The sequence below is a fragment of the Triturus cristatus genome, chromosome 5_2, assembly GCF_964204655.1.
Source record: "Triturus cristatus chromosome 5_2, aTriCri1.1, whole genome shotgun sequence".
Lineage (NCBI taxonomy): Eukaryota > Metazoa > Chordata > Amphibia > Caudata > Salamandridae > Triturus > Triturus cristatus.
Window position 1 is genome coordinate 409,551,269 of NC_140588.1, and position 19,750 is coordinate 409,571,018.

Here is a 19,750-nt window from a genome sequence, read left to right on the forward strand (position 1 = left end):
TTAGCCTCTCCTTGGTTAAAGCGGCAAACTGCAGCCCAGCCCCAGAACACACAGCAAGGGTCAGCACTTTCCTTCAGTCTCTTCAGCTGTTTCTTCCTTGGCAAAGGTTCCTCTTGACCATGAAGTACCTTCAGGCTTGTTCAATCTTTATCAATCAATTTCTCCAAAGGTCAGGGGCTTCAGCTCTCATAGTTATACCCCTAAATGTCTTTGAAGTCTTTGTGTTCAGGGGGGCACTGACCCCTGTTCATACCAGTTCTGGGTGCCTCCCTGCCAGTGACACCTTCTTCCTTTGATTAGTTTGGGTCTGGATTCTCAGTCACTCAGCAGGAGATGGGATCATTGTTTTATGGCAGCAACCCAGGCCTCTTCACCTCTAGGGGCTACTCCTCCCCTTACACTCCAGATGCAGGTCAGGCTGTTGCTGTCTCACCTCCTCCCTTGGGTCAAGACATTCCCCAGATTCTATGACTTTCAAATCCAGACAGTCAATCCACAACCAGGCAGAGACACACAGAAATGTTAGTGCACAAAAACCCAGCTACTTCTAAAAGAGTGGCTTATAAACACACAATGCAAAAACCACCTTCATAAAAAGATGTGTTATTACATTGTGGGTTCAGGCACACTAAACTTCACCTCTCCATCTTAAACCTTTGGGAAGATAGGCTGGAAAACATATTACACATCCACCCCATTCTATCCTATGGGCAAGATGGTCTTTCCACAGTAAAAAAACGAAATGGAGATTATTTCACAGTCAGGACATGGTACACACCTTAGTACATGTCCTACCTTTCACACGCACTGCACCCTGCTTAGGGGGTACCTTGGACCTACCTTAGGGGTGTCTGATGTGCATAGAGAGGGAAGGGTAAGGTCTGGCAAGTGGGTGCACTTGTCAGAACAACATGGCACAAACTGCGCACAGGCACTGCAATGGCAGGCCTGAGTTCCCTCTTTAAGGCTACTTGTGTGGGTGGCAGAATCAGTGCTGCTGGCCCACTAGTAGCAGTTGCATTACCAGCCCTGGCACACCTAGTGCACTTTACTAGGGACTTTACTAGTAAGGCAAACATACCAATCATGGACAACCAATTACCATTGCACTTTATACAGGGAGCACTTGCATTTTGACACTGATCAGCAGTGGCAAAGTGCCCAAAGCATCTAAGTTGGCAAAACGAAATCCATCACAGCATCCAAAATAGAGGAGATAGAGGCAAAAAGTCAGGGGTAATCACGCCAAGAAATGCTAGGTCTAACACCAGGCAGAGATCCAGCCCTTCCGGATGAATGTTGGACACCCTTGGCTTAGACCAATTAATTGTCTGGCAGTCAAGAGGAGTCTCTAGTTTGAGGGAAGTTAACACATTTATCTTTTTACATCCACAACTCTGTGATAAAATTGGAGTTTATTTCTGCAGCATCCTGCCTACTTCTGTTTGCAGTATGTTTTTTTAAGGAAAGCCCACTTTTACTTTGTTTACAGATGGACCTACGGGGTCTTAATTAGATTACGGGGTTGTCACAAAGGTCAGAGAAGCCACAGGCTCAGACTGGATTAAAGGGCAAGTTTTCCTCAAGTGGCAGGCAAATAAGCATCTACCCTTACCACCTGCCCTCGCTGCTTTGCTGATAAACTGCTTGTTTTCACATTACTCAGCCACTTGCTTGTAAGCCGCATTAAAACTGATTAATTTTCTGGGAGTGGCATGCTTATGGTCGAGCTGTTCACATATGGCAGCAGCTCAGGCGCCTTTAGTTTGCATCAGGGATGCATCGCATTGCATTACTTCACTGAGATCTTCATAAAAGGCATAAAGCCAAAACACATAAGGATGAATATAAAGGCTAAAGCTAAAAAGAAAAACATGTAACTGGTGAACATTCCGATCCTTATTCAAAATTGGGTATGGAAGTATCCTCTGTAGGGATCACGTCCAGCCCCATTTCCAAGTTTTATCAGGGGCAGGAACACACCGGGTAAAAAACATAACAGGCCCATAGGTGGAAATAGTGCAGCGGTCTCCAACCTTTTCTGAAATACCAGCAACTTATGTTCAATGAATATCATTCCGAGCTGCTATTATTAATAGTGATGTAATAATTAATAACCGCATGAGCAGGGCTTTAAGTGGGCCGGGTCTCACCGGGTCTGAGCACTGGCAGTTTTTTAAAGGGGGCCTTGAAACGGGTCTCTATCAGGCTCTGTTTTGTGCCCTGGCACAAGCTGTCATTTTTTTCCGGACTGCAGTGAGCATTGACATCAATGTGCGCTGCACACACTGCTCACTTCTCACTAGTGGAGGTTACGGCATGACGTCATGACAGCTGAGCGTTGTAGAGGAAGGGAAATCCTTTAAAGAGAGTCATTTTCTCTCTGGATTTTCCTTTTCTTTTGGAAGATCAGGAGCAGCAACATTGTCGTGGTGTGACCAGGACTTTAGGTGGAAGCTTTTTCAATATTATATACAAGCCATAGTTGCTGCTTCTTTATCTTATCCAACTAACAACCATTGACAAAGCCAATAGCCCTGACCTGTTGTAGGTATGATGTTACTTGTTGTATCATATATCTGGATGCAATGACAGAAACAGCAAAATACAAGTCGGGCGGCACACTATGCTAAGCACTGATTTTGAGCTTATGTGTTTTTAAGCCACGCCATAAATCACAGCGGTCATGCCCTTTTGAGAAACCCCCCAGTTTTTTCATCGCACTTAAAGCCCTGCGCATGAGACAAGATTGCATTAGAGGCCACCATATGCATAATTACTAGCAGTGATCACAGTGCATTGGGCAAGGTTGCCGACAGCCTCCCCAAACCACCCCTCCCTCACCTCCCTCCATCCTCCGCCCCCCATTTCCCCCAGCGACTTTGATGTTATTGCCAGGCAGGCCCGGCTCCAGGAATTTTTTGGTTGGTGGGCCAAGGGTGCATTTGGGTGAGCCACTGTGGGCCCAATTTGTAACTTCTTGTGGTAGCCTACAAGCCCTAGATTACATTATACTTACTTGCAAACAGTCACCATGATACAATGGATCAATTCTGTGTGTATACAGAGCATGTGGAGAGTTAGTTGAAAGTAAGAGCAATGTCTGGACTTAAGTGGAAAGCCTCAAATTCCAACAGGCCAGGCTTCAAAACAAGTCATTCGAGGCCCGATTATCCACTTTTCTACCATCCCTCTCCTGTGCACCTTATCTCACAGCTGACCTTGGGCCCCAGTCCCATATCAGCCACCATCCAGCTCTACTTTCATTATTCCTGTAAAAAACATTAGTAAAATCACCTTCAAACTTAAAACATTGAATATAGCGGTAAATATATTTAGCACAGACTTTAAAATATGTTCCACAGTTGCCCTAATGACCTGACTGCTAATTAAATAAAAACAGAAAGGCCATGACAGGGCCGGCTTTAGCTAGTGCGAAAGTCTTTTTTGGCGCCCCACCAATGACCTCTTTTTCCGCAGACACCATTACTACCACCCTCCACCAGTGCCCTTCATCTCTCTGTAGCCCCCTCTCATATGCATTTCATTTGTTGTATAGCGCAACTCATATCAGTGTAGGGTGTCACAGTACTTTACATCACACACACATTATACAGAGACAATGAATCATACAAGTATGTAAATCAGTCTATAGGGAATGTCACATGAACCAATGAGGATTACAAGGTGTAGGAATTACATGTCATCCATACTGGTGAGCAGTATATTTTAAGAGGGTTTGGACTGGGGAAGCACAAACTCAGGATTTAAAGCATACCCCAGTGGTTGGGGGTTGGCTTTACTGATAAAAATGTATATCAGCCCAAACTCTTTTTAGCAACATTAAAATAATGAAAGACTGGGGAATTTCTGACTATATATTAACACAAGAAAGTTCTAACTATACCATTCATGTTTGCATGCAGCTTTTTGATGACAGTTCATTGGTCACTGTCCTATGTTAGGATTGTAACTTCTGAACTGCAAGTAACACAAAAATCTCAGTGACAAAGGGAGTAACCCACTGAGCTATTCAAATAAAATACAGCTTACCTGCATTTCAAAACTACCAAAAGGCAAAGGACTTCTCTCCAGCAGGATCATTAATCACCAGTTCTCTGGACATCTTTTATTGTTGTCTTGCATCCATGGCCATGATAATGATAAAAACAATTTGAATGAAGCATACACAAAGTATGTGCCTTGCTGGGCCTGTGTGGATTTTAAAAATAAAACAAATAGTAATATATTCTCTTACCTACTCCTTGTGTCAAAGCCTGATCTGATAAGCAGCAGCAGGAGTCAGGAAAGGTGAATCAGAATAAACAATCTTCTTTTCTCCAATGCTGAACAGAAATGGAAATATATACACAGCACAGGATGGTGGGCAAAAGTTACTCAGTGCCAAATAAAGGATTTGTTCCCTTCGCCATGCCCCTATTGTACTTGCACGACACAGCCCACCTTTTTAAAAGGAGTTGGGTGATTGGGAATGGCTGTGAGAAAGAGCCCAGGCTAAATCACGCAACTCTCAGAATAGGAAGAAAAACAATGTTCTGAAGAACGTTTTAAATTAAAGTGCCCACTTTCTATTGGCCGTCATGTCCTCACTGCGAGGGCCAAGGCTCATGTTTGGGTGGGCCAGGCTCATGTTTGGGTGGGCCTGGCCCACCCGGCCCACCCTCGAGAACCGGACCTGTTGCCAGGGCTGGTTTGCATCGCAGTCCGGCCCTGCCTCACTGCAGATGCCCTTATTGGAGACCAGCCAATGAGCCCCGACCTTCCTCGCTATCGTTCCGTGACTTAGCCGAGAAACTATCCTTAAAGAAAGCCTCTTGTCTCCCGCTCGGGCCTGCACGATGAAGTCAGAGGGCACCAGCCCCTGCTCAGCTTTCACTGCGGGGCTGGTGCTATTTCAAGGCCGGAGGGTCGGAGGTTTGTGGGCCGTGGGCGCGCGCCCGTGCATTCATGGCGACTGCATCGAAGGCAGGGTCTGCTGCGGGCAGGGGGCGACTTGTATGCTCAGCTTTCAAGCCGGAATCCACGACACCGGGGATCTGAGGCAGAAATAGACCCGAGCACAAACATAAAAGCGGCCAAATTCTTGAATCGGATAGCTAAAAAAGTGGCCAATGTTCGCAATCTGGGCCAGCTTTGAAATTGCAACGACATACTGTATAAGAATGTTGCCAACTAGGGAAGGCGGCAAGGATCTGATCTTGCTGCAGCCAATGTTTGTTTTAATATCAGGGGAAATCAAAAGCTTCGGCACTGCCTGACTAGGCCAGTCCGACCCGGGTGTTTAACTCACGGGGTGGGTTGCGTTCTAAAACAAACACACAACGTGACTTACAAACAATGACTGGGTTTCTTGACGCCCCTTGGCGTGTTGTGAAACGTGCCAGTCCTCCCTAGACGGCCAGTCACAGATCTCGACTGTGGACACCTCCAGGCTTTGCCCGCCAGCAGCTGACTCGAGCCTTAACAGTAAATTTGGTGCCAACTGTCTGCAGACGGTCAGTGGTTGCGCACTGTCCTCTGAGGGTGGTACTGAAATTAGGAGTTTAGTAACAGGGCCTGAAAGGTCTCCAATGGGTCTCAGAGGTCATTCTTAGACCTCCATGTGTGCATGCTTTACGTTTAGTGCCAACAACCTCACAGTCATATAATGTAGCCGTACAATATTCAGGATCCCCCATTGAGGAACCTGTTGGTCAGTTCTTGTCTACATTTTTTTGTTTGATTTTAACGCCTAAAAAAGCCGACTATATGCCACAAAATGAAAGAACTCCATGTATTGTCGTGGGTTTAAACTATGACTTTCAAGTGCAGAGCCTTAAAAATATTCTTAAACTTTGTGCAGGGAATCATTTCCTTTGAATGTTTGCCTGCATCCCTCCCTGTCTGTTCTGCAATTGCAATACAAATCTGATTATCTTCCATATCTCCTGCCTGGTACCCAACTAGGTAAACACTTTTTTTGTCCTGGAAGTCATGGAGTTCACATATTAAGTATGTAAGTATTGATTTCACACTTCTGTCCGTGTCTATCATTTCCAGCGGCCCATGATTACACAGTAGGAGACTCAAGTGAAAGGAGACAGCAGAGGCACACGCCTGGTTTTAGGAAGACACCTTGCACTGGGGTTCTTAAAAATGTGTGCATCACTTTTGGATAACATGTTCAAGGAATTATGCTTCCAGAAATCAGGCAGCTGACCACACTGGAGTCATACGCGCTTCACTGGCCGGGTATGCCGTATGAGAGCCACAGGCGCTGCACTGCGTCTGTTCGACTGTGCATGGGTGCCCTATGGGATTGGAGCCTCTTAGTTTGCTAAAACTGTCCAGGAACAGATGCATTTGAAGCATCCGCTACACACCCACACGACGAAGAGAGTAAGACATCCTATTTTATGTACCTTGTCAGTGTAGAACATAAGTGTCAGTCTTTGTCAAACTCCAGGAGGTTCTCCTCTTCAAGAGATGAGTGGAGTCTGAGAAGAAAGATAGGCGGGCAGAGATCTGGGAATAGAGCGAACCTGGTAATAACACCAGGAATAAAAGAGTGAGTAAGGAGCGACACATTATGACTCAGAGAAAATATACAACTTAGCAGCAGAAAGAGCATAAAGTCTGCCATTCCTCTTCAAAGATGTTATAGTCGCATTGAAATTGGTCTCACTAGTGACTAGGTTCAGCCCATCTGATGCCATGTCTATGGTGAAACAAAGGCAACCCAACCAAATTTAAATTCCACTGAGGACGAGGATTTCTTCAGGGGAAAGAAAGAAAATGTAAGGTTGGTGAGATTCCATCATATTGCTTCATTCGGTGAACTCAGCAAAACATCTCTGGTGCGTCTCTAGGTTCCCACTGCATAATATGTGTATGAATTCTGCTGGGCGCTTACCTCCCAACATGGATGGCTAAATGGAACAACAATTATTGCTGACCAACGTAGGTGATTTATGTTTTCACCCAATAACATCTGACATTTACTTTATAATGAGCTCTTGTACAAGCCTTTCTGGAGCCGCGTCAAGGGTTGTTTTCAATTTAATCCATGTCTTTTGATAGCTTGACTTTGCCACCGCTATGGAGCATTTGACAATAAGATTAAACATGAGGCTTCGCCGTGGCCTCCAAAGCAAATACAATACTTTAAATAACAATATACAAAAAACGATGCCACAATTCTCAAAATACAAAGACCTCCTTATTTTGCAGGAAAACCACAACAACCATAGCACCCTTCTACTATAAAATTACAAAAATGCAGTAGCACCAAAGAAAATCTAAAACCAAGATGTCTGTAAACCTATACAGTAAATAAACACAGAGAGAGCCTAATGTATATTAACTGGAAGCCTATTTCAGAGGAAAGGAATGCAAGGGTGTGAGTCTTTGCTGCCTTCGTAAGAAATGCAAAGCATCTAAACGTTGTCCTCCACCTACTCTGAGAATATAAGTTACACGTATGCAAAGAAGGCAGTGAGCAGACAAACTGGAGTACCTGAGGGTGAGTGACATTCTCAAACTTCCCAGTGCCAGTGAGTAACCAGGAAGTGGAATGAAAGGTTGCTTTAGAGGGCACAGAGATATCTGAGAGAGCCCCATCGAATCACATGTACTCCATCCATGACGAAGTATCAGTAGTGGCCCGCCCCTGCCAAAGTGGCAGGGTGGGCCGGAGGAGGGAGGGAGGTGGCGAGAGGAGGAGGGAGTTGGGGAGGGGGTTCAGGGATAAAAAAAAATAACAATTAAAAAACACTTACCTGAACGTCGCTGCTGCCGCCAAAGCTGCCATCTCCCACCGCATCACGCTCTTCCTGCTTTTGGGCACAGGCTTCCAGACTGCACTGCGGCCAATCCTGGTGCTGCATAAAAGCAGCGTCGAGCTTTGCCTGAGCGCTGGCAACTTGCGCTCCCAAGCAGACTGGGAGCCTGTGCATGCTCTCTCCAGCCCCAGCAACAAAGCTGGTCTGGAGAGAGCTTCTCTGCACCGGAGGGTTTGGCCGGCCTGAGACGGCCGGCCAAACCCTCAAGTTCAGTGATGGGAGTGCACTACCAATCCTGAACCCCTGGGCTTGCCCCCAAGACTTGTCATAGTCCCCGGGGATTTGAAACCCGTTTTATTATCGTTTTATTTGAGCGTGGTGACGGGGGTGGCGGCACTCCTCTGCCTTATTGGAGGGCCGCTGCTGAGGAGTATAAAATATCTTACCTCTGTGCAGAAATGTGATGGCGGAATCAAACATTTTATTTGACTTAGCAAAGACATGCTAAAGTTCAGATTGTTTAATAAAGAGATTAATAAAGCGACTAAATTGTTAGTGAAACAGATACAGAACTGACAGTGTAATTAGGTATCAAGCAAGAGATCTAACTAAGTCCAGAAGGCAAGCAGACTTACGTTTAAGGACCAAACTAGACAGCCATGGCTGAATCATCGTAGACTTTTTCTATAAGGTAAAGAAAATAAACTTGGTCTTAAGACAAATTAGAACTTCAACCCAACTAGCAGAAAAATACCAGATCTCACCCAGAAAAATCAAGAATCTAAAGGTCATTTCAAGTATTACAGAGAGGAGAGCTCATCAAAGTAATAAAACCGAAGTGCTCAATAGCCTCTTTTGAAAATTTCATACCACTGAATATTAAAAAAGGAATTCCATAACCAATCGCCTTAATGGCTCTTGTTAATCAATACGTCTTTGAAGCAAGGAATCCACTTGATTGGAAACAGGTCAGACAACCTCAATTTTACAAAAACGCTTAATGCAAACCCTGAAATTGTGGACTACTACAGACCAGGAAATACGTTTTCTTGGTTAGGGAACACAGTATAGTACTACATGCCTACCCAGCAAAACACCTATGTAAACGAAAACTCAGTGATAGCATCATTTCAATCATGTTTCCAAGATGGTCACAGCACAGAAGTAGTGACACAAAAAATATCTGTGACATTCACCTAATCATCAACAAAGGTAAGACTTGCCTATAGGTACTGTTGAATCTACCAGCGACATTTGACAATGTCAGCCGTGTTATATTGTTCAATATGTCTTAGAATACCAAATGGGTTTGAAGAAGACAATAGTCAAGTGGTTCAAATCTTTTCTGCACGATCGCACACAACTGGCAAAACTAGGCAGTAACAGATCATAGGCAAAACCAATGACAGGAGAAGTCCCTGAATGCTCTGCCTTGTCCCCATCCTCTTCAATTTGTACTTAGAACCGAGAAGTCTAATACTGACAAACTCTGGCATCGAATTACGCAAACATGCATCAAATTACACAAATTTGCACATGACACACAACTTTATGTAAGACAGTAAAATCTTTGGGGTACTTGATTAACTCCTTGCTATTGAAGATCCCTCACATCAACTAAGTGGTTCAGTTGGTAAAATCCCATCATCAACTAAAAAGACTAAAGTACCTAGTTTTGAAAGAACAAAGAAATACAGTCACACATGCCCTAATGATCTCCATGACGGATTTTGGCAATGCCCTGATGAAAGTTTTGTCCTCCAAAATACTGATGCCAAACATAACGGTTCACCAATTGACAGCCCAAATGATTTTAGAGAAAAATTAATTTGATCACATCTCCCCGATTCTGAGGGGTTACACGGGCTCTAGCTTAAAGTCCGGATACATTTCATAATCAGCAACATCAGCAGTGTGAATAAAAGGGAAAAAATGATAATAACTCGTTATTATTTTATTTTTTACTGCTGTGGCAGCTTTGCGGGCGGGACTGCTCAGCTCTCAGAGCAGAGGTAGGAGTGGTGGGCACACTTTGCATGTTCTCCACCCAGGCTGCATTACAGCCTGGGTGGAGAACATACACAGGCTCTCATTCCGTCTGAGCACCGAACCACGGCGCTTAGACCAATCACACCACTGCATTGCACCATTGTATTTGGCTTAAAGGAGTAGGGATGCCTTCTGGGTGCTCTGTTCCTGTGCTGGGAGAGACACAGTTAGACGACGGTGGAGAGATGCGGTGAGGAGGTATGTTTTTTTTTTCTTTACCTCCTCTTCCCCCCTCTGCCCTGCCAACCCCGATCTGTGCCAGCCGCCACTGAGCATCATATTCAAACCTATCCACTAGGGAGACCTAGCTACCCTGCAGAATTACTGAATAATTCAGAATGGTTGAGATTATTGAGGAGTAAAACACATCTGGAAATACTAATATTCAGAATGACTAAAGAACGAAAGCAGTCATTCTGAAATACCTCTGCAAGCATCTGGAATGATCTTACACAACACAACTATGAATATCTCAAAATATCATGATGTCCTGAAGTGGTATGAACACCACCCACTTGAAGTATACTTGGGATGAGTCGGCATGATCAAGTACAAGCACAGAATGGGGATGCGAAACTTACAATAGCCAGAACTTATTGTAGAGAACTTTCTCTCCCACTCTGTCCTCCATTTTCATCACTGATCTAACACCTAACCTGCTCAATGATAGCAGCTACAAACATATGGTTAACGTTCCTAGACCAGGGGGCCTATTACGATGTCGGTAGGAGTTTCCTCCGACCAACACCGTGGCAGAAATGGGACCGACCGACCTCTGGTCGGCAGTCCTGACCGCCTAATTATGATGCGACCGCACATGGTGCGGTTGCATTTCTCTATGGGAACTTGTGTTATGGGCATCCACCACCTGTAACACAAGGTCACATAGAGAAATGGGAGATTGTATTAATCTCTGCACCCTGTGGCCTGCCACAGGGTGCACAGATAAACAAGGGCTCCCTCAGCCCCCAACCAGAGGCCGCAAGGGTAAGGGGGTCCTGCAAGGGGCACCCAAACACGCATTCTGACAGGGTTTCCATGTCGGAAAGGCCAGCATGGAAACCTGCTGGAAACCCAGCATGGTAATCCAGATGGCGTAAACCCCCGTCCTTAGGGATTAAGGACCGGATATGACTGGCCGACAGGCTCGCTGAGCCTGTCAGAAGCCAGCCCGAATGGCCGGCCGGTTTGAATTTCTACCAGCTGTATCATAATCAGCTGGTCAGAATTGAAACCGACGATGTCGTCGTAAAGCCACTATCCTTTCTTTACGACCGACATCGTAATTGGCCCCTTAATCTCAGATTCTCATTGAACATATACAACATCTCTTTTTAGCCTGTCAGGATGGCATTTCATACTTCTTTTCTAGCTTAGCTTATATTCTTTCTGAAAACTAGCTAATATAACCTTACTGTTAACATGCCGAGATGTCATCTCAGAAATACCGAAGGGGTGGTTAGTTTAAATGGACTCACATGTTCTTCGTAAAGAGCTCTACTGCTAAATAAGTAAAGCAGCACTATAGAAACATAATAAACAAATACATAGACAAGTTATGCTTTAGGTGGATTGACACCATTCATTATGCACTGAACGAAAAACATCAATGACACCCTCAGACACAACTGGGTTTCATCAGCATACTGTTGTATGGGGATATCCTCACCTTCAGATCTTTCAACGGCTACACATAGACATTATCAAGACTGGAAAATATGATAGACTACAGAGTTCGACCTTTGGGATCAAAGACTCTTTTCCCTTTCTCCATGGGCACGAACACTATCGAAGAAGGGATCCTATGGTCTATGGCACTGACCGCTTTATAGGCCATTAACAGACTTACGTCAAGGAGGAGGGTATCCCAAGCACTAAAGAAGGTCAGGACAACACCCACCACATGAAGGTAGGATGGTTGTGGCAGTGCAATAGAAGAGTGAAACTCTAGCTGATGACGTCTACGAATATTTCAGTGAAGCAGGTGAGGATAGAGTTGGGCGGCACCTTTTGCTTTCATTATTTTGCAAAGATACAATAGGGCCACAATGATAGGGAAAGCGCTGTTGGAATTAGCAAAATCAACATTGGGCTTACTTATGGTGGTGAAATATGGCAAGTTTTGAGTTAAGACAGGAAGCAGTCCATCTATAAGGAGGAGTTATTAATGAATGCAAGAAAAGGTGGTGATGATAATGCATTATTTTAAGGAATATTCATCTGATTTTTAGAATTGTGTCGACAAAAGTAGAGTGCTATTATCGACAGTATACAGCGAAGAGTTAAAGGACATGGCAGAGATACAAACAATGTTTATTGGTTGAAAAGTTGGTGGGAGAGCAGTGCAATAGACGTGGGGGAGAGGCCTAGCAACATGGATAGTGAATATGAAGTGGAAAGCAGCATTTGAGGGAGGGAGCAGGAAAATATTTAAAAAATGAAATTCTGTGTATGCAAGCAGTTGAAGGACACAAGCATCATCCAATGAGAACACAGATTAAAAAGCAGAGTACACAAGAAAGCCATCCAGCAAGTATGCATTAAGTAAGGAGTGGGTCGGCAACAAATTACAGCTGCTGCGCCCTCCCGAAAAAAAGAAAGAAAATATTTTTTAAAAGAACACCCCGGGAAGGGGCATAGGAGCAACTGAGGAGTGAGTGCAGGTATTGAGTCAATGCATCCAAGCATGGGGAGCAGCTGAGAAGGGGCAAGGTGGAGCAACAGAGAAGTGGGAGCGTGGGGCACTTTAAGCAAGCATTTGCAATGCGATCAGTCTCGCCTTTGGGGACCTTATATGTATTTAGCTATGCAGCACATTAGCCTGGGTGCCGAAACATCTACTGTTCTTTAACATGGAGTGAAATTAAGCATCAAACTGCGTGACACACCAGGTATGGGAACACATGGAGAGAAATATTGCCTTTCAGTGGGAAATGGTATAGTCCAAAGCTCTGTTTTTAATACAAAATCAGGGCTTTTGGTGGTCATATCACTGAAAATACAAGATTTGAAAAAAAATACTATTGTCTACGGGTGCTCGTGGAAGACAATTGCTATGGACTGGAATCTAGAGAATGCTAAAGTGATTCTGGTATTTTACTGACCTCTGCTGGTCGTTTTCTATCAAGAAAAATAAATAGAGGCAGTTGCCAGAAAAATAAAAAAAAGAAAGTATCTCACCAGAAAGCAACTCTGGTATTTTACTGACCTCTACTGGTCGTTTTCTATCAAGAATGTTGAATAGAGGCAGTTGAATAGAAAAAAAAGTCCCTAAACGGAAGGAGACAAGTCCTAGGGCTGATCTCCAGAGCTCACAGAGTACATACACAAATGAGTATATACTAAAGTATATACAAGAGGTCTCGAGTGCTCGACTTACAAAAAAAAAGCCAGGGTGAGTAATGGAATAGAAGTGAGAGGAGAGGGTGAACAACTCAGATAGCCATGGGAGAGAAATAAGAACGGTGAAGCAGTGTACAGGAGAGAGAGCAAGAACATGCATGCACTTCCATGGAGTGCTAGAAGAAAAACTAAAAAGTAGTTTCCTGAAAAAGAAATTCTCAAGAGGTAGGACAATCAAAGAGTAGGGAGAAAAGCTATCAAACAGATAAAAGCGATACAAAAAAACCTATAATCAAGAGCAGGCCCGGTTTTAGGGCAGTGTGACTGGTGCGGGCGCACTGGGCGCTGACCTGTGGCTAGGGGGGGCCAAAATCAGGGGGGCTCTGTGTTTAACAATAACTTAGGATAGGAGAGATGAGGGGCACTTATGCCCGGTGGTAGTGAGAGAACACGAGGAGGTGGTCTGGGGGAGGTGTGCCAAATATGATTCTCGCACCGGGTGCCACCAGCGCTAAAGCCGGCCCTGATCAAGAGCAAGGAGCTGGGGCTGGCCCAAAGCCCACTATATGAATATATTTTAATTAAGGCTCTTGGTCTTTCGTTTAAACTAATTTTGCTTATAGATACAGACAGGAAAATATTTTTCCTTTGTCTAAATAGAAACAGAAAAATGCAATAAATATGTTTAACTTTGTTGCTATCTGCGAGGAGGAGATGAGCCTGTCCAAGTGCAGGCGGAGAGAGGGCTTATCAGATTTCAACTGAGCCAATAACAAAGGTCAATGTTAAGGGGCCATCAGGCCTCCTTTTGTTGAAGTATCCTGGCTTGGAGTTATGAGGGGGGGCGAGGGGGTGCGAGACGCACACCTAAAAGCAATTGAGGGAAAGCAAAGGCGCACAGCTTATCACTTCACAGGTACTTAAGAGAGGCATGCTTTTGACTTTTTTCAAGTCCCTGGATCCAAGAGATATGCATGGGCTGTAGGAATGTGAGATATGTTGGTCTGTCTCAGTATTTACACAAATAACAATTTAAATACCACTATTTTGATTTATTTCTTTTCTAGCGTTATGGCGCTACTCATCTCAATGCAGGGTGTCAGAGTACTTCACATCACACATTATACATTGACAATAAAACATATGTGTGTAAATCAATGTGTAGGATGTGTATAGTGAACAGGAAAGACCGCCATCCAGAGTTTTTATTGGAGAAGTCTCTGCTGTTGAGCTCAGTGCCTTGGAATGTAGTGTTGGCGGGACGGCCTTTTTCTTACGCATTAATCCCCTTCTCCAGATGGGCTCATAAATTGATGGCCTTGGCAAGTCATTTCTGAGACCAGTGTACATATGCATTTGAAAGCTGATATGTCAAATGTTCCAGCAGGCGATATGTCTGCCTCTACTGGCTCAACTTACTCCAGTGGTCACTAGAAGCTGCAACAAACAGTCAACGAACAGGCCAGCTATTAAGCAATACCATGTCTCAATCCCTCTAGTCTCAATTAAAAAAAGTTAATTAAAAGCCTCTCATCTTTCAAGAATATAGATAATGGATCAAATTGATCACGAGCACAGTCACAGGTAACCAAACTAGAAATAACTGCTGATGCTGCAGGCAATGAAACTAACTGTGAGGTGTGGGATGTGAGCATCCTTTGCTGTCAACATAAGGCTCGAGAAAGCCAAGTGATCTGGGGCTACACAATCAACCATTTATAAAACATTTTACAGTCTGGAACACTAATTGCACCTGTTTACCACCACACTGTCTAACAGCTTACCCATCTAACTTTGTCAAACTATTCCTGGCACCCATGCATCTCCAATCAAATCTACTCCAGTGAACTCACTACTCTGCATCTAGAGAAGCTTGATGAACTTACTACCACTCCTTTCTCACAGCTCTGCTCCCACACTGGCGAGAGCAATCATGAAAGCGATCAACGGTACTACAGTAAAGCAGCGGACATTGCAACTCTGCCTTCATCATTGTCTCACACTCCGCTTCCTCGCGAGCAAGGACAGTCACCACCATAATTTCTGCTGTCATAGTAGCCTGAGAAAACAACCACTTACCTTCTCAGGCAAAAATATCCAACATTACCACCTCATCTATCATACCAGCCAGAACAATCACAAGAACAACTAGAGGGCTCAACTGACCACTGACCAACTAAGACATTGGATCTAAAGATATCCCCAAGACCATCTTTTCACTATTGGTTCCGTATCAGGCAAGAGAAACCACAAATCCTACATCTCCAGAACCATCATAATATCGACATACTGACCTCTGGCTAAATAAGGCATTATAGCTTAAGACGTAACCAACACAATCTCTTTACACAGTAAAGACTATAAGACAGGAAGGATCAGTTACTTCATCTATATCTGCTGTCATCAATCAAGGAAACAACCGAAAACATCATATGAGATGTCAACAAAGCCAAACTTCTTAGTGCTACAAAATCAACCATGAAATCATTAAACCAACAAGAGAATATGACTCATACCTACTGGCTCAAAAACACTCATTATACATACTAATTAATGCCAAATCTCAAAACAAAAACAAAATACACATTATGATGTGTTATTTAATCTCAGGTTACACATCCTCTTCATCACCAAAACCTGGCCAGGAGATGACAATTCACTGAAATTATACAAAGTAATCCCTCGAGGACACCGAATCGTATTAAAAAACCACCCAAGTAAGAAAAGCGATGGAGTGTTAGCGTAAGCATGCAAAAATGCTTTACCAACTTTCAGCATCACAGAAGACTCAGTCTTTGAATGAGAGTTCCCAAGTATTCGTTATCTACTCTCTATGACTTTCTCTGCCTCTTTCCTTCCTAGCTACAACATAGATATCATCCCTGCTCTCACAGACTCTTTATACAATACAATCACCCACTTAAATCGCAGTATCTCAGGAGACTTCAACATGTGGTCTGACAAACTGGAACTAATGAGAAACCATATCTCTTCTCGATAACCTAGAAGCACTTGACTTCCATCAGCTAGCCCCAGAATCTGCATACATGCTATGCTAGAATCTTGATGGCATCTATGCCTCAAAGAGACTAATCTCAGTCATGGGAAACAACTCCAGTATCTGGTGGGATAAGCTCATTATCAATTTAGATTGCATTGTAGTTGCATCAAAATATCACTTCATACCTTGGTGGGTTAACAAGGAAGTTTTTATGACAAAAGAAATCAATAAAAAGAGTTATGGTTAAAAAAAATAAAACAGTATGCAATCACATACAGAGCCACAGGTACACATCCCCTCTCATATTGAGGGCAAATACTATTTTCTGCTTCTACGGTTCACCTCACTCACACAGGTCACAACGGTTCTTCAATCGCAAGAGAGAGTCCTGCTGTTGCATTACAGCAAACCAGTATCCTGCAGAGAAGATGTCAGCATTAATGCTATTCACTTTCTTTTTTCAGTTTAAAGAGAGATTTATTAAAATCATGAAGGGGAATACATTCATTGAAATACATATAAATACAACATTAAAGAATGAGAAAATAAAAAGCTCAATCAATTTAAAAAAATAAAAAAATAATAATAATAATTTGAAAAAAAATAAGGGTGGGGTAGGACTGAAATTCACATGAAACCACACTGCATAATGTCCGATTGCAAGTATCAAGAAAAACCTATAAATATGTAATCAACCAATAACAATAGAATAAGGAAAAACTTTACAGGTAGAAATGGAATCAATGGGGTTTAAGAACTTCTTGAATTGCGGGCGAAAGTATAGGAAATCCTTTGGCAGAATTACCTAAAAACTGAGTAGTTGGTTACCACAATTCTTGCTGTTTCAAAACCAGAGACAAAGGATGCATATACGCAGTATTTAATCTATGACTATAACAGACTGCATACCACCATCCTTTTGACAATAACTGTGTAAAATCTTTCCAATGCTTAATACTACTATTCCCTTTCTATTACTATTTTAGACCAAGTGTCACTAACTATATTTATAGTCAGGAAAGTTTTTTTAATTCCTCGGTCTAAAATTGTGCAATTGCAGCTCGATTACAAAAATAAGCATTAGGAAAGTTAGTAAATCTGTCACTGGGAAGACAGCAACGTTTTTCTTTCAAACATACGTTTTAAACGTTTAAAAGTAATAAAAAGTAAAAAGCAACCTTCTAAGATGTTTTGACCCATGACAAAAATAAAATTAAAAAACATCAAATGAAAGCAGAAATTGGCACATCAGCTTTGGCACTTACGAGGACTAGCTTGTAAGCAGATGCGCTAATGAGCATAACTCAGACGTCATTATTGACAATATAGTGTCTGAGGTGGGCTGACCCGTTGCCCCAAATTGTAGTGAGCAGAAATGAAAAGTTAATCATACTTCAAGAGACCACTGGATGGAGAGGGCTGACCGAAAGCCTCTTTATGTAAGTATATATTTATGCATTTTTTGGAAACAAGAGGATGACAAGACAACTAAAGCTGTCACTAGGCCAAACCTAACAAAGCGCTGGCTCCCAAATAGACTGCCTCGAGGTCCTGTTTACTTGCATTTATAATAAAGCTCTCACACACCAGAGCCAAGATTATAGAACCAACTGAATATGAAGTATTCACACAGAGCTTCTTCCCTCTTAGAAAACCTCAAACTATTCCGCAGGTATGTCCTGCCTTCGCCGCAGACTCAGCAGTATATTCTGGGTGCTGAATCCCTCCTGTGGTCGCAGCTGTATGAATGCAGTATTTCTTCTTCTTCCATTACACAGTCGCAGTGCTGATGTCAGCAGGCTCTGTATCCTGAACTGGCAAATTAAATGAAACCCCGAAGGCACTGGGGCTTTCCTTTGAGCTTTCTAAATGCGAGACACTCCCTCATAGCAGGGCTGGTCCGCTCCCAGCAGACGCTTGCACACTTGCTGCTAATGACCCAGCTGCTGCTCTTCCCTCTCAGATGACTGCTCGGCCTCACCCGCCATAGATGCTGCTGGGATTTTTCCTGCAGTATATTTAGAAGCAGGGCAACCAGTAATGCAGAAAGAGCTGGTGTGAACATACTGCGGGGAAAGCAAGGCAGACACAAAGCCCTGTCTTCTGAGCAGCAAGTGTGAAAAAGCATTCTCAGGGCCATTTTCAATAGCATAGGGGGTATTTTAAGGTGCACCTCTCTTTTATGACAAGCCCTGCTTTATTTTAAAGCCTGTTTCCCGGAAGAAAGTGTTATTATTTTGCACGTTCCCGCTCTGGGATTGTTGGAAGCACAGGTTTACTTAAAATACATTTTATATCACTGTTTTTCAGGGCTATCTTTCTATGCGAGTGCCTCGCTAGCAGGATCCTTAGGGCATAAAGACTTCAGACCTTGGAAATTACAGCTAAATTGTGAGGGATTCTTCTAAATTGCTGCTTTGCTTTTATATACATGAATATAATCAAACAATTAAATGAATGGTCAAGGAAAATATAATTTAAAGATTACATTGGAATAACTTGAGGGACGTGGAGGAGTGTGATGAGGTGAGGAATGCGGGCTGACCGACAGTCCCCGCAGGGGACCCTCATAAGAGGGCGGCCCCTTTAGTGCTACAAGATGGCACACTGGGCAGCCTAGTGTTTGGCCTGTGACCCCTGTTGGGGTCCCCTGTGCGTCACTTCCTGCCGGGGGGGGGGGGGGGGGGGACAGGGAGAGGTATATAGTCCTCCCCCCCCCCCCCGGCGGCCTCTTTGTCCCCTCGCCCTGACGCCAACTCCCTCCCTACCGCTTACCCGGCGTGTCAGGGTGAGGGGAAGAAGGATGTTCTAATCTTTTTATTTGTGTTGCAGGCAGAGTTACATGGCGATCCACAGGCGGAAAGGTACTCAGGGGTACCCTCTTCAGGAGCACAAAGGGTGCTGAGGCCGAATATCCCCAGGAAGTCTGTGCGGTGGACCCTGGGGTGCGACGGCGCCCCATCTGTCCTACGGGCGGTTGGAAACCTGTACAACCGGTGGTCGCTTGAACGCTCCGCCCCTCGTAGGGGGGGGCGTGAGTTATATAGTGGACCAATGTTTCACCTGAAGTGGGAGGGGCTATCCCCTCACCACAACCGCTAAGCACCGATTGGCTAAGACCACGATGCAAGTTGGCCCATCAGGTGGTAGGCCGCGAGGGGCGGCTTGCCTTTGGATCGCCTGTAAGATAACCCACCATGTTGGCATATTTGGTATGCTAATAAACCTGCAGCAATTTTCTCCACCAAAAAGTTGTCTTGTCTGCTTATTTATGCTACCTGTATGTTGCTGCGGGAGGGCTGGTGAGTGTGGCCGATATTGGCACTATCACGGCAGACAGCTCTGTCCTCCCAGCCCAACATCCAACATTAAATCTGCCACCAGAAACACCCATCTGCCTGTACAAAGGGCACAACACCGTGTACATAGTGTGCTGCAACTGCTAAGTACTGTTACTCTACCTGAAATAAATGTTAATGGTTAAAAATTAGACGCTGATCTGATGAATGGAGATCCAAGATGGCCGCCATGGAGGCCTCTGAGTGTAGTGCATCGGAGTCGGGACTCGGCTGCGAGG

General features: G+C 44.0%; 1 protein-coding gene across 3 annotated transcripts in view; it reads right to left on the reverse strand.

Annotated features, from left to right (window-relative positions):
• Positions 1–19,750, reverse strand: part of COBL (cordon-bleu WH2 repeat protein) — a 961,684-nt gene that overhangs the window by 795,823 nt on the left and 146,111 nt on the right. Inside the window, exon 3 of one of the 3 annotated variants that reach the window (XM_085607310.1) lies at positions 8,417–8,465. The exons of the other annotated variants lie outside the window; for them this stretch is intronic. The gene's annotated coding sequence lies outside the window, so the exon portion shown is untranslated. The remainder of the gene's footprint in view (positions 1–8,416; positions 8,466–19,750) is intronic. 3 annotated transcript variants of the gene reach the window in all.